Source organism: Ursus arctos, unplaced genomic scaffold (genome assembly GCF_023065955.2).
Source record: "Ursus arctos isolate Adak ecotype North America unplaced genomic scaffold, UrsArc2.0 scaffold_10, whole genome shotgun sequence".
Classification (NCBI taxonomy): domain Eukaryota; kingdom Metazoa; phylum Chordata; class Mammalia; order Carnivora; family Ursidae; genus Ursus; species Ursus arctos.
In genome coordinates, this window is record NW_026622764.1 from 60,184,784 (window position 1) to 60,197,979 (window position 13,196).

The following is a 13,196-nucleotide window of genomic DNA, read 5'->3' on the forward strand; positions in this document are numbered from 1 at the left end:
CTATCACTCTTTCCGTATCGGCTCCTGAAGACGGAGCTCAGCACCTTGTAAAGGAAAGGGGGCGGCCTTTGGAGTCAGGGTTGGGTTCACATACTGGCCACGGCTTTACTGCCATGTGACCCTGGGTAAGTTACTGAACTTGAGTAAGCTTCGGTTTCCTTATTTGTAAAAGGAGATAACCCTTTACTCCACAGGGATGCAATTAGATAAGATATGCCAAGCCACTTGCACTTTGCCTGGCATGCAATAGGCCACTTGGAAAAGATCGTTCTGGATTAAAGGAAACCCAAGGAACATACAGTTGAGTGTATCTTGGATCCTTGATTGGATCTTGGATCAAAACCAAAAATAAATAAAATTGTATTATATTAAATTAGTGATCTGTATTACTAATGTGTGTATGTGTATATACACATATAGGACGTCCCTATGCAAATTCCTCCAAATGTGTCTCTATACACCACGCATATATATGTGTGTGTATATACATATATACATATATAACAATACATATGCATATACATGATATATAGTGTACATATACACACATGTATTTGTGACAATTTATATATTAATGTGACATTAATTATATGTAAATTTGTGTACATATAGTTGTGTCATATACAGACACACGTATTATTGGGACAACTGGAGGAATTTGAATGTGGACTTTATATTAGCTAATGGAATGGTATTAGCATCACGTTTCCTGAGTGTAGTCATGGTACTATGGCTCTGTAGGAGAATGCCCTTGTTCCCAGGACATGCACGCGGAAGTATTTAAGGATGAAATGTCCCAACATCTGCCACAGACTCTCTAATGGTTCGTCAAACAAACGAACATACCCACGTGTGCTGATGTGCACACGCGTACGCACGCACATGGAGATGTGATAAATGAATATTTAGTGTATTATCATTCCAACTTCACCGCAGGTCTGATATTTTTCAAAATAAAAACTTGTGGGGTGAGGAGCTCCTGACAAAGTGTGGGATACAAGTTGTGGAACAGCACGTGGGACATGGCAGTTCGTTTTGATTTTCCTCCTGTGCTCTGTCATGGCCAGAGGGCCACCCTGGTCCAGGCCATGGGAAACTGCCTCTCAGCACGGGGGTCAGCTCCCCTGGCTCCCCAGAGGGCTTGCCACCACCTGGACCCCAGTGCTGAGCCTGTCTGCCCTCCCAGTTGTGTCCCCACCCAGCATTTTAGAGATCTACAGAAGCCCACATTTAGGATTGCCAGATTTAGAAAATAAAAATACAAAATGCCCAGTTAAATTGGGTTGTAAATAATGAGTGTGTGTGTGTGTGTGTGTGTGTGTATATATATATATATATATATATATATATATATATATATTTGTACATTAGTGTAAGAATGTCTCAAATATTTCATGGAACATAACTTGTACTCAAAAAAAGTATTTGTTGTTAATCGGATTTCAAAGTGAACTCGGCATTGTGTATTTTATCTAGAAGCCCTACTCCTGCCCCATCCCCATCTCACCTGCACCCTCACAACCAGAGGTCATGGTCATCTCTGAAGACTGGAGTCTTAAGAACACAGCAGAAAGGGTTCTCAGTCCCTTAGCAAGGTCTGCAAACTGCCGCTGTGGCCCTGAGTGCTCTGCACCAGGACTTACAAGCAGGCACCTAAGAGGCAGCTGGCGGAGGGCGGACAGACCCATGGGCTCCAGAGGGGAGAGAGGACAGCCCCAGGAGTCTTCCAGGGCATCCGGGTGGACTCCTTCCCCAGCCATGCCCGTGCAGGTGAGCCTGTGTGTGGGTGCCTTCCTCCCCTCTCCCTGCCCCCTTACTGCCCTGCTCCTAACTGTGCCAGCTACCTGGCCTCACACAGAGCCCAGGGGCTGTAAGCAGGGGATCTGGAACCTCGGGCTTGGGTTTGAATGCTGGCCTTATTGCTTACTGGCTGGGCGCATCTGACCAATAAATTATCTCAGCTATCTTCGTTTCCTCATCTGTCAGATACAGATAACAAGAGTGCCTCCCTCCCAGTCTGGTTTTGAGGATTAACTGAGCTAATATTTGCAAAGCACTGAGGCCACTGCCCAGCTCGGAGTAAGTCCTGTGTCAGTTTTTGTTAAATAAGTAATCCACCGTGGAGGAAGTCAAGGGTCCCTGTGCGGTAAATCCAGTGGCTGGAGACTGCGGGCGCTGTACTGGGGTGTGCTTGCTGGCACGGGCAATGCGCTCCGTCCTCGAGCTTCACTCCTCGCTGGGACCTTCGGGTATGAAGTCAGGAAGGTGGCCACGGAGGCCAAGCTGGTGGTGGGAGTGTCCCACCCAGCCAGCGCCCGTGGGTGGGACGTGGGTCAGCAGGGGCTCTGTTGCAGAAAACCTCCTGAGCTACCCCATCACTGAGATCTTCTATTCGTTTATTCTGTGCTGCCTTTTTCCTTCCAGGCAATGCCTCCCTCCCTTTTCCATAGTTTTCAGTTTTGACCCATGCCTCCCTCTCCTCTGTTTTGATTTATACCCCTTCACTTCATTCTTGGTTTCAGAAGGAAAAAAAAAAATCACTCACACGGTGTCCAGTGATGTCAAGGGTTATGGTTGGGGTAGGTCAGTTGGGGTCCCCAGCTAGCCCCCCAGGGAGATACTGGGGATGGCAACTTGACTTGGGCCAGGGGCTGGCCTAAGCCTTGTGTCCTTGGGTGGATCGATGTGACTCTCCGGCCGGGGAAGCGGAAGTACAATGAGAAAGGTAACTGCCATGTGGCCAGGGGCCCTCGCCCTCCTCGTAGGCTAAGTGTATGAGAAGGAGCCTCTAGGCAATTCCAGCTCTGGGCCGTGGAGGCAGCCGGACATTCAGGTTTTCCTAGCTGACGTCCCACACATCATGGAGCAAAGACAAGTGTCTGCTGTGCTCGGTCCCAATTCCCGACCCACAGAATCCATGAGCACGATAGCTTAGGTGTTGTTCTAGGCCATTCAGTTTGGGGTTAGTTTATTTTTTATGGGTTAGTTTATTTACTACGCAGCAAGAGTGACCAGGACACTGTTTCCCGTTGGCTGCACCCATGTTTTGTTTTTTTTTTTCTCTGTTAATCTCCTTCTTCTGTGCTTCCATTGCTGACCAAGCCTTCTTATTATTGACATACTTGTAACTTTTTCACTAAAATACTAACACTATAAAAATAGAAATCCAAGAAAGAAGTCACCTAAACAAAACTTTTTATTTACTTGCCCAGACTTGCCGTATAGACCCATGAGTGTTTTCTGCCTGCTTACTGTGTGACAGTATGTAAAGAACCGACATTCCTTCTTTTGATGCCCTCCAACAAGACTGTCTTTTCCATACAGACCAGCCCAGGTTCATGCTAAAGAGAAAATTATTCAATGACACTTGTTAGTGGTGGTTCCATTGCAATGGGTGTGGGAACCACTGACATGGGGTCTGGCACTGGGGGAGAAAGATTGAACTCAACGCCTGAATACAGCCCGAGTGAGGGGGAATTTATAGCCAAGGACCGGGGTGGGTGTCAGTGGATGGAAAATTACTAAGAGGAAACATCAGGGGTTGGGGGGGGGGGATTCTGGCTAAGCTGATCTAACAGGGTTCTTGCTGAAGGCAGGCCTGGTGACCAGACGTCAGCTAAGGGGTGGTGGAGGATAAGGAACCCGATCCGATATTGAGATGATCAGATATCGAGGGTGGGGGCTTCTGGTTAAACTGACTTATCAGGATTCTTGCTAAAACTGGAAAATGCGCAGAGGAACATGGAAGTCCGAAAGTCAGGCCTAGCTGAAAAATTACTCAGAGGAGCCTGAGTAGAGAGAGTTTGGTCAAGGAGAGAATGTTTGTCATTCATAAACTTTTTTTTAATATGCTAGAATATATTAAAATCTTGCTCTCCTGAGATACATTTTCACTTTATGATTGACTTTCAGTATCAATGATATTGGTCTACATATTACTTACCTAATTTCCAAGTCTTTGTTGGCGGTGGCGGGCACCCACACTTACTTTCTACCTGTGCCAGTTTTCTCTTCTCTCTTTCCTTTTATTTTTACTTTTTCCCGCGGACAGGTTTGTCGATCATATGGCCTAGGGCATGGGGGATTAGCAAAATCCCAAAGAGCTGGGTAACTTGAGATGTGGATTGAGCCCAATAAGAGGTTCATAAATTTGAAGAGTCCGGGAGACTGGAGTCCCCCTACTGTGCACTTTCCTGCTTCTGGAATGTTCATTCAGCACCAATCCATTCTGTTTCCCAGTCAGGTTTTAAACTGTGTTTAGGTCCTTGGGTATACCAATTCCCTCATCTCCCACCAGCTCTCACCGAGGTCTTCTGTCTGTTTCTACCTCTTTCCCCACCATTAGCACCTTTCCCTCAGGCACACAGGCAAGGACAGTCCACGTGGGCGCTGCAAAGAAGACCTTTCAGAATTTTTCATTTCATTTCATTTTTTTTCTTACTGGGAGAGTATCTTTAAATTTGTGACAGATGGGTCAGGAGACCCAGGGCTGGAGTTCGAATGAGGCCAATGAGGCGGGGCCATATAAATGCAGGGTTGGATCGAAAACTTTGATAATCTGTTTATTGTGGAGTTTTCACATGGATTTTGATTTTTTAAAAACATTGCTAAAAAAAGCTTTTGTCTGGATTGCTGGCTTTTGGGGCACTCTTAAATTTTGTGCCCAAGGCAGGTGCCTTCTTCACCCTTCCCTGACAGGACCACAGACCCATTTCCTCTTGGATTTGTTCTCCTCCAGCTCTTGTTTAGGGAGAGGAGGGGCAGACACATGGTGTCATTCTGGTCCCCAGCCCTGTCCACCCTTGCTAAGCCACTGCTTTCTCTCTCCTTCGCTCCCACTCGTCTCATCCTCGTGAAGGCCCGCCCCATGAAAACACTGGAACATCTGGTTGATGTCTGCACCTGCAGCAGGAGACAAAGGGCTGAATCAACTAACTAGACAATAATCCGGCACACGTGACTCTCAGGATGGATGTAGGTAAGTGAAATGACGTTTTGTTCTTTCCATGAATGATCAGAGCAATCGTTTCAACGTTCCTATTCAGGCTGGGGTCCAGACATGGCCCTCCACTGTGACTTGCGTGGAAGAATGGCATTGGATGCCTCAGAATGGTCTGGTCAAGGACAGAAATCAATTTTTTAAAGCCAGTAATGTGTGCCCCACTCGTCCCCTTCCTGAACCTCCTTCATCCCTTTGAGTAGGAGTGGGGGTCTGGATTTCAAGGGTGGTGGAGTGGATGGTCCCTTGCAAGAGATGAAGTTATCTTCTTTCCCATTCATTTTTAAAAATAAAAGCTGAAATATTTTTAAACATGACACAATAGTCTTTCTCCATATCGGTTATATCAAAGCAGCAATGTCAAAATGATGCCCTCTGCTTTGCTGACTGGACGCTCTGAGTCTATCCTTACTATGGTTCATGTAACCTGAAATTTAAATTTAACGAAGCTGCAAAAAAGCTAACAAAATGGCAGATTTCTCTGACATGACGGATATATGCAGATATATACACCCCTTCCTCCTCTCCTCCCTTCCTCCCTCCCTCCTGTCTTCCCCACGTCCCTCTTTCCTCCCCCACTTCAGTTTTAAATATTGAAAGGCATTTGGGTTTGGCCTGTTAGCCATTTACAGCACTGTGTTATGCCCATCCTAGGGAGCCAGATACAGTTTGTATGCATTTTAAATACTGATAAATTTGGTTTAGCAATGATAACCTAAGGGTTTTTTTTTAGCCAGATTAGGCATAAGGAATACCTTCTTCCTAGATGTCTCTAGGCATTGAACAGTGCTGTCTTCTACTGCACAGACAGAAAACATATTTGGACAGACTGCCATACCTTACAGGGCACATCAGAACATCAAAGTTCCTCTTTCTAGAGTGTGTTTTGACTGAAGCTTAATTCACCCTCTAAAGGAAGTTAAAATAGATTCTTTACCTATAACATATATTTGGTAACACTTTGAATTTTAATGTGAACCTGAGCAATGGAGACACAACTAAACCTGGCGGCATATTAATGTCACCAATAGCACATTTTATGTATAGAATTTACCCTCTCCCCAGTTCTCAGTTAGGAGCCCGTACACAGTAATTAAGCCATTATAATAACACAATAGGATGTAACATAATAGAACTCTCCTGCTGTCAAGGCACACAGAGCAGGAAAATCAGGAGAACACAAAGGAACACAATGCATCCAATTTCGTCCTGCTGTGGAAATGCCACAAACCAGGACCCTCCCAAGGATAAGCAGGGGGAAAAGCTATTTCCACGGACAACTGGAGATTGAGTCTTCATTTCCAGAACACAGCAAAGCAGCCAGCAAACTAATCAATCAACCAGCCAATCAATCGGTTGTCCATAGCATACTGAGCAATAAAGGGTCAGTCTTTGTGCTCAAGAGGCTTACAGTCAAGTAGGAGGGAAGGTTTAAAACAAAAACACGCTGTGACGGTAGTTCAAGACATATCACAAGAAGGACAGGATTAGGGGCGCCTGGGTGGCTCAGTCGTTAAGCGTCGGCCTTCGGCTCAGGGCGTGATCCCGGCGTCATCGAGCCCCGCATCAGGCTCCTCCGCTATGAGCCTGCTTCTTCCTCTCCCACTCCCCCTGCTTGTGTTCCCTCTCTCGCTGGCTGTCTCTGTCAAAAAAATAAATAAAATCTTTTTTTAAAAAAAAAAGAAGGACAGGATTCAACAAATAATATAGAAAGCATGTTATGCAAATCCAAAGGGAGACCAGGTTATTATGCCCCAAACATTCTGGGGAAGATGTTACTCAAGGAGGGAGGGCTTGAAATGGACCTAAAAGAGTGTTGAAAATTTGCATAGCAAGGAAGGAAGAAGGAAATGCTTATAAAAAATATATATATGTTAGGAAACCAGACGTTCAAGAAAATATTCACATGCAAATATTTGGTGCAGTAGCTCATAAAATAAGATATCAGACAATTAAATTGTGGATATATTGTCTTTCTTTTAAAATTGAGCAATGATAAAATGAGACTATGTAGTAAAAATGTAGATACAAGATGTATCTATAATACGATTCAATCCATAAAAGACATTCATATGTAGCAGAGAAAAATGACTGGAAGGAAGTATGGCAAATGCGAATTTTTTTAAATGGGAGATAGGAATATGGGTGATTTTTATTTTTGATTTGAACTTTTCTATGTTTTCCAAATCTTAATTTAACCAATAAAATCTCTACAATGAAGCAAAAACAAAGGGAGACCAAAAAAAATCTCAAAATGTATTTTTAATGGATCCATATATAAATCTTACATTCTACCATTCATTCATCCATAGACTAATGGGTAGAGTGTTAAAATGATTTTTCTAGACTATATGTATGGACTGAATTTTTTCTCTCCAAATTCATATGTTGAAGCCCTACCCGGCAATGTGACTGTATGTGGAGATGAGGCCTTTAAAGAGGTAATTAAGGTAGAAGGAGGTTGTAAGGGTAGGACCCTAATCCAGAAGGACTGGTGTCCTTATAAGAAGATGAGAAAACACCAGGGATGTGCACGCACAGAGAAAAGCAACGTGAAGACGCGGAGAGAAGGTGGCCATCCGCAAGTCAAGGAGAGGGGCCTCAGCAGAAACCAAAGCTGCCAACACCTTGGTCTTGGTCTTCTAGCCTCCAGAACTGTGAGGAATTAAACTTCTGTGGTTTTAGCCACCTAGTCTGGGGCATTTTGTTATGGCAGCCCTAGAAAATGAATACACTATCTTTACATAACTTACATGGATAATATCATTTGTCCATCAATGTTTTTACTATAAAATGAACATTAAAATTACTCATGACACTTGTCCACCAGAGTGACACTTCCATACCATGAAACTTCTATGTCTCCCACTCTTGGTAATTTTTACTGAGCACAACCAGAACATTGGCCATTGGTCAACACCTGAAGAAACCACAGATTGTTTAAGACCCAGAGGATAGTCTCTGCAGTGCCAGTGAAAAATAAAACGTATCCACGAGCACTGCTGGTCACCTAAAGAGGCAATCCAGGTAGGAGACCCCATTTGCTGCTTCTCTTATGTATGTGGCTCCACCCAGCTCTTCCTTCCAGATTGAACTATTCCCTCAGCTCTGGGTGTGCTCCATGATCAGTCCTCTCTGGCAACTGCCCTCTGTGAAGACGGCCTCTTCCCCCTAGGACTGCACCCTTCCTGGGGGCAGCCTCCATCAGATGACGGGCAGATAAAGGGAGGCAGATAAAGGTCTGACCTCCTTGTCCCAGTTGGGGATATCTCTGAAAGTCCAGCCCAGCTTCAGAGCTCACCATGCAGTCAGCTGAGACCTTTGCTGAGTCCATAGCCCAATATTACCCTCCGTCAATCCTACTTTCTTCCTTCCTGACAGGTATTAATCCAGAGACCACACCCTAATAAATTTCCTGTTTGCTAATCCCTATTGCAGAGACTCTAGGGCACCGACCTACGGCATTTCGCAGTTTATCTGCACCATCGCTTCCTGCCCCAAATTCGGATTGCTTATCTATGTAATCTCAAGGCAATTAGCTGCACATCAAGGATCAGGAAACACCCAGTGAGGCATCCTAACGCACTCAGGTAGCAGGTCCTCACTTCTGGTGAAGAGGCAGATTTATTTTATTTCGATTTGAATTCCTAGTGAAACTGTTGTTGATTACTGGGATTAAGTCATGATGGTTGTTCAGCTCCATCTGCCTTTTCCACCAGGTAGTTTTTGTCCTGATCCAGCCTTAAGAGTTTGAAGGGGGGGGGGGGTGTCCAGGTCTCCCTTGGTCCTAAGCAATGGATCTATATTAGAACCTTAGAATATTAAATGTCAAAGCTGGAAAGCAATTCAGAAATTATCTAATTCTAGAATGGCCAAGGAGTTTTAATACGTGTTGTGACTTGGATTAATTAGTAGTGGCTGTTGGAGAGCTGCCTTGAGGATTCTGAGGATGGCCAGGGCTCATTTGCAAAGACTGCTGTGGTTGATTATGGATGTCGGGGGTGGGTGTGGGATGGGGACTGGTGGCAAACGCTTCACTGACATCCTTGGTAGTCCTACTCTCTTTTCACTGGAGATGAAACTGACCCAAGGTCAGACTTACCCAAGGTTGTATGGCTGGTTATAGGAATTTGAACTATAGCCAATATGTCTCAATAACAGTCCGGAATCCTACATCCCATGGATGCTGTATTTAGCCTCTTTGGCTAAACCTCCTCTGTTCCAGCCCCTGGTCTACTTGAGCACATGAGTCTTGGGCCAGATCCCAGTCCCCCCTTCCTTCTTGGCTGTCTTCTGTTGCCATATGTGAGCATGATTCTTTGGGCCAAATTCCTATGAGTAGTTTCTGTTTCCTCTGTGTCTCTCATAGTTAAGCCCAACAAAGTTCTAGCACTTCGGGATGGGTAAACTTGGTAACAGATTAATTCTCTGCCTCTGATTTGCCTCCCCTCTCATCCATTCATTTATTCATGAAAACATGTTTTAGGTCCTTGCCATTGGAAATATTAAAACTCCCACCAAAAAGCCCACCAACACTTTGGAGCGGTGACGTAAATGTGTAATAAGGCCCATTCTGCCTTATAGTGGGCATTCCTCTCTTTTTCCTCCCACTGCTAACAGCGTCCTGTTCTTTACTAGGGAACTTACTCTTCCTTCCACGCGGTTGTATTAGAGTGTCCGTCACACCAGCCCATGCTCTGGCTTCGCAGGTGGATATAGGACCCAAACCTGGCTGTGATAGTTAAATAATGCTGCTCCCCTTTTCCAAAAGATGGTGATGCTCTATTCTCAGAACCCGGGAATGTTTTACATACTCGTTGCCATTTACGTATGAGTCTGCGCTTTAATATACATTGCCATTACATGCAAGAGGCATTTTACAGATGGAATCAGGCTTGTGGACTTTAGGATGTTGAAGATTGCCTGGGATTATCTCAGTGGGTCCAAAGTCATCACATGGGTGCTTTCAAGTGGCCTCTAGAGGCTGAGGATGGCCCAGGAAAGAAACAGGAAACAGGGACTGCAGACTGACAAACACAGGGAGTACATTCTAGCAACAAACTGAATAGGCAGGAAAATGGGTTCTCCCCTAGAGCCAGCAGAAAGGAAAGTATCCTTCCAACACCTGGATTTTAGTCTGGGGGAACCTCTGCTGGACTTCTGAGCCCCAGAACCATAAGTGACCTTTTTTAAGCCACTTGGTGTGGCAACAGAAAATGAAAAAACTGGTCAAATCTCCTGGCCACAGAGATTGGCCCAGAGATGGGCATGTGATTCAAGTTGAGCCAATCAGAGTCCTTCTCCCAAGATGCCCAAGAAGTCTTTTCTCTTGATGGAAGCTCTACACATGCGTGGCCCCGGACCTGCTGGGAGCATGGCCCCTGCCAGTGGAGAAGCTGATAAAAACTGGGCCACACACGGCAAGGGTTGGACGGGAGTCAGTGCAGGTCCGGACAAGGTTCCTCTCCCGCTGGGCTTGAGGCCAGCTCCACCCCTGCCCTTCCCTGTCACATAAGCCAATTAACTCCTTCTTTTGTTCAAATTCGTTTCAGCTGGCTTTCTGCTGCTTGTCATTGAAAGACTTCTGATTAATTCATGCCCCTCAAAATACCAATCCCTGGTCTTCCAAATACTTAAAATCACTTCTCTGATTAACACATCTTAGCCCAATGAATGCATATATCTCCTGTGAGACTTGGCACGTTAGTAGAAATGATTTTATCAGATAACTAAGCTTCCATTGAGTGATGACAGAGCCCAGAGGAAACAGTACACACAATTAGGGGTTTTGAGAGAAGAGGGGACCGGGAAAGATCTGGATCATGGGTGAAACAGACGAGGGAGGTGTGGGAGAGGGTGTGGTATTGAGTGAAGGAGTGAATGCAGGTGGAGGCAAACCATATCCATCTTAAACACTGGGACAGAAGTGGCGGTGAAAGAGGAGAAGGGAGATAACCCTTCTGGAATCTGCTTGGTGCTCTCCAGTTAGCCAAGATTTCCAGTCATCCTCAGATCTCATGATAGTTTTGGTAATCTGTTCCAATCACAGTTCCTGTAGCAGCCAGGCTAGCAGTGGGCCCCCCTTCCCCCCTCCGGAGGAAGGAGGACACCTGTTCCTAAGCATGTCCCTTGGGCTGCCAGTGGTCCCCTGCATCACGTGCCTCTGGACCCCTGGGGTTAACCTGCCCCAGCAGGCTGCTCTGAGGGCCACCGGGGTGGCCACTGGAAGTCCTGAGTACCCATAGCTTTCTGGAAGACCACAAGGTAAAAGGCATTCTTCCATAGAAAAGCAACACAAAACAATCTCCCCGTGCCGTTTGCTGATTGTTGGAGTTTGAAATTCTGCCAAGTGCTCATACTTCTTAGTTGTCAGCAGTTGAGTTTGAAACAATAGTGAAAACAGCCCTCTTGGCCTCTACCTAAACTTGAGCAGAGAAAAACACAGCTTCAGAAGTTGAACTTGAATGGTCTCCTTACCTTATTTGCCCTGACCCTGAGTTGCACTGCGCTAACAAGGAATCTAGAACATGGGGCATGGAAATGGTGTGTTTATGAGATGAGGCTCAGGCTTACACATTCTTTGAGTCAGAGCCTCTGGAGTTGGTGGTGATTTAGTAGGGCTGTGGGAGGGAAGCGTTTTGCCAACTTGAGAACCCCTTCTTAGGTTCAGCGTTTGAAGCAAACTTGAAAACTCCAATCTTTCAGTTTTGGGCGTTTATTTTCTCTTGGAAAATGTCTGGATCCTTTTTTTCTGTACAAAGGGAAGGAAAAGGCTAAGAGTGAAGATGACAGGTTTACTTGGGCATGAAATCACTGTTGGACAACTCATTTTGCCTGAGTTAAGTGTCAAAAAATCTGCAATTTACAAAAGAAGTTTTCCTGAAATTACACATGGGGTGGATAATTGAGAGCAAACTGCCTGGGCTGTCCGGCTGGAGCAGCTCTGCCCTTTCTGGGAACTTGGGTCCCTCCCAGTATCGAGCCCCTGGGGCAAGTTGTTTATTTCCAGCACCGGGGGCTGACCCCCACCTGCTGAAGTCCCCAGCTCCTGGCCTTGCCCAAATGCCCTCTTTTTCTGAGCAGCCCTCAGGCTAGTTTCTAATTTGTTCCTAAGATCTGCAAGTATTCAGTTTTGGAGTGCCACCTGATAATTTTTTATGTGAATCTCGGGAAAATTTGTAAAGAAGTCGAGTTTTATACGACCTGGAAGGGAGGGAAGCTGTCTCCTCCCCATTTAGCAGCAAGTGATGGAAAGCTTCTCTGTCTGCGATGGGCTGCCTGTCCCCAGGGCCATTAGAATCTAGGAGGGACATTCTGGGATTTTTTATTTCTGTCTCTGGGTTCTGACCCATGAGTCTCTCATCTCCCATCTTCTGGCTGGTTTAGCACAACAGTGTTATCAGGCGGGTCCTATCTGGAAGCCGCTAACAGGCCATGAAATTCTAGGTCCGTCCAGTAAATGGCTTCTTTCAAAAAAGCTTGTACATAATGTGGCTTTCTCAGTTCACGTACTGCATAGAGGGTTTTCTTAACTCTTACTTGTTTATTGTGTGTGTGTGTGTGTGTGTATGCACGCGCACGGGTGTTAGGACTTTGTACCATCGCTAAGCAACACTAATAGTATTACTGGTCATTCAGGGAGCATCAAATCCATCTTAAAAACTGAGACTAAATTATAACTAGTTACATAAAGAAAGAGAGAATCTGAAACGAGTCAGGGAGCATAGGGAGTGAGGCTTCTCTAGAAATATCGGCTTAAGCTTGGCAAGTGTTGGCCTCCAGGTACACCAGTATTCCAGACCTCTCAGTACAGAAAGGTAGACTGAGGGCCCAGGATGGGGCGCTAAGCTTTCCCACATGGGGCCCAGTGGGGTGGGCCAGCTTTGCCGTTCCGATGCCACACGGTCCCTTGCTGTAGGGAGCAAGACTGGAGTGGACTTGGTGCCCATAGGCAGGGCTAGTTTTATACTCACAGTGTTCATATGATTGGCGTGCAGACCAAGGGAAGTTCCTCTCCTCTGGTATCAGGCAGTGTGTGAAGAGGCAAAAACTCCCCAGTGAACAACCTTTCCCCCGGCCTCCCCTGACTGAAGTGTAAATGACTTGTGAGGGCAGGGTGAGCCGGTCGATACATTCATTCTTTGAACTTCTTTGACTGGGTAGTGGTTCTGAGACTTTGAAAATCTTCAAAGATCTC

The 13,196-nt window shown here is 45.6% G+C and overlaps 1 long non-coding RNA gene across 1 annotated transcript in view; it reads left to right on the forward strand.

Annotated features, from left to right (window-relative positions):
• Positions 1-13,196, forward strand: part of LOC125281822 (uncharacterized) — a 220,418-nt gene that overhangs the window by 179,212 nt on the left and 28,010 nt on the right. Inside the window, exon 8 of the long non-coding RNA XR_008958150.1 lies at positions 4,859-4,978. This is a non-coding gene — a long non-coding RNA (uncharacterized LOC125281822). The remainder of the gene's footprint in view (positions 1-4,858; positions 4,979-13,196) is intronic.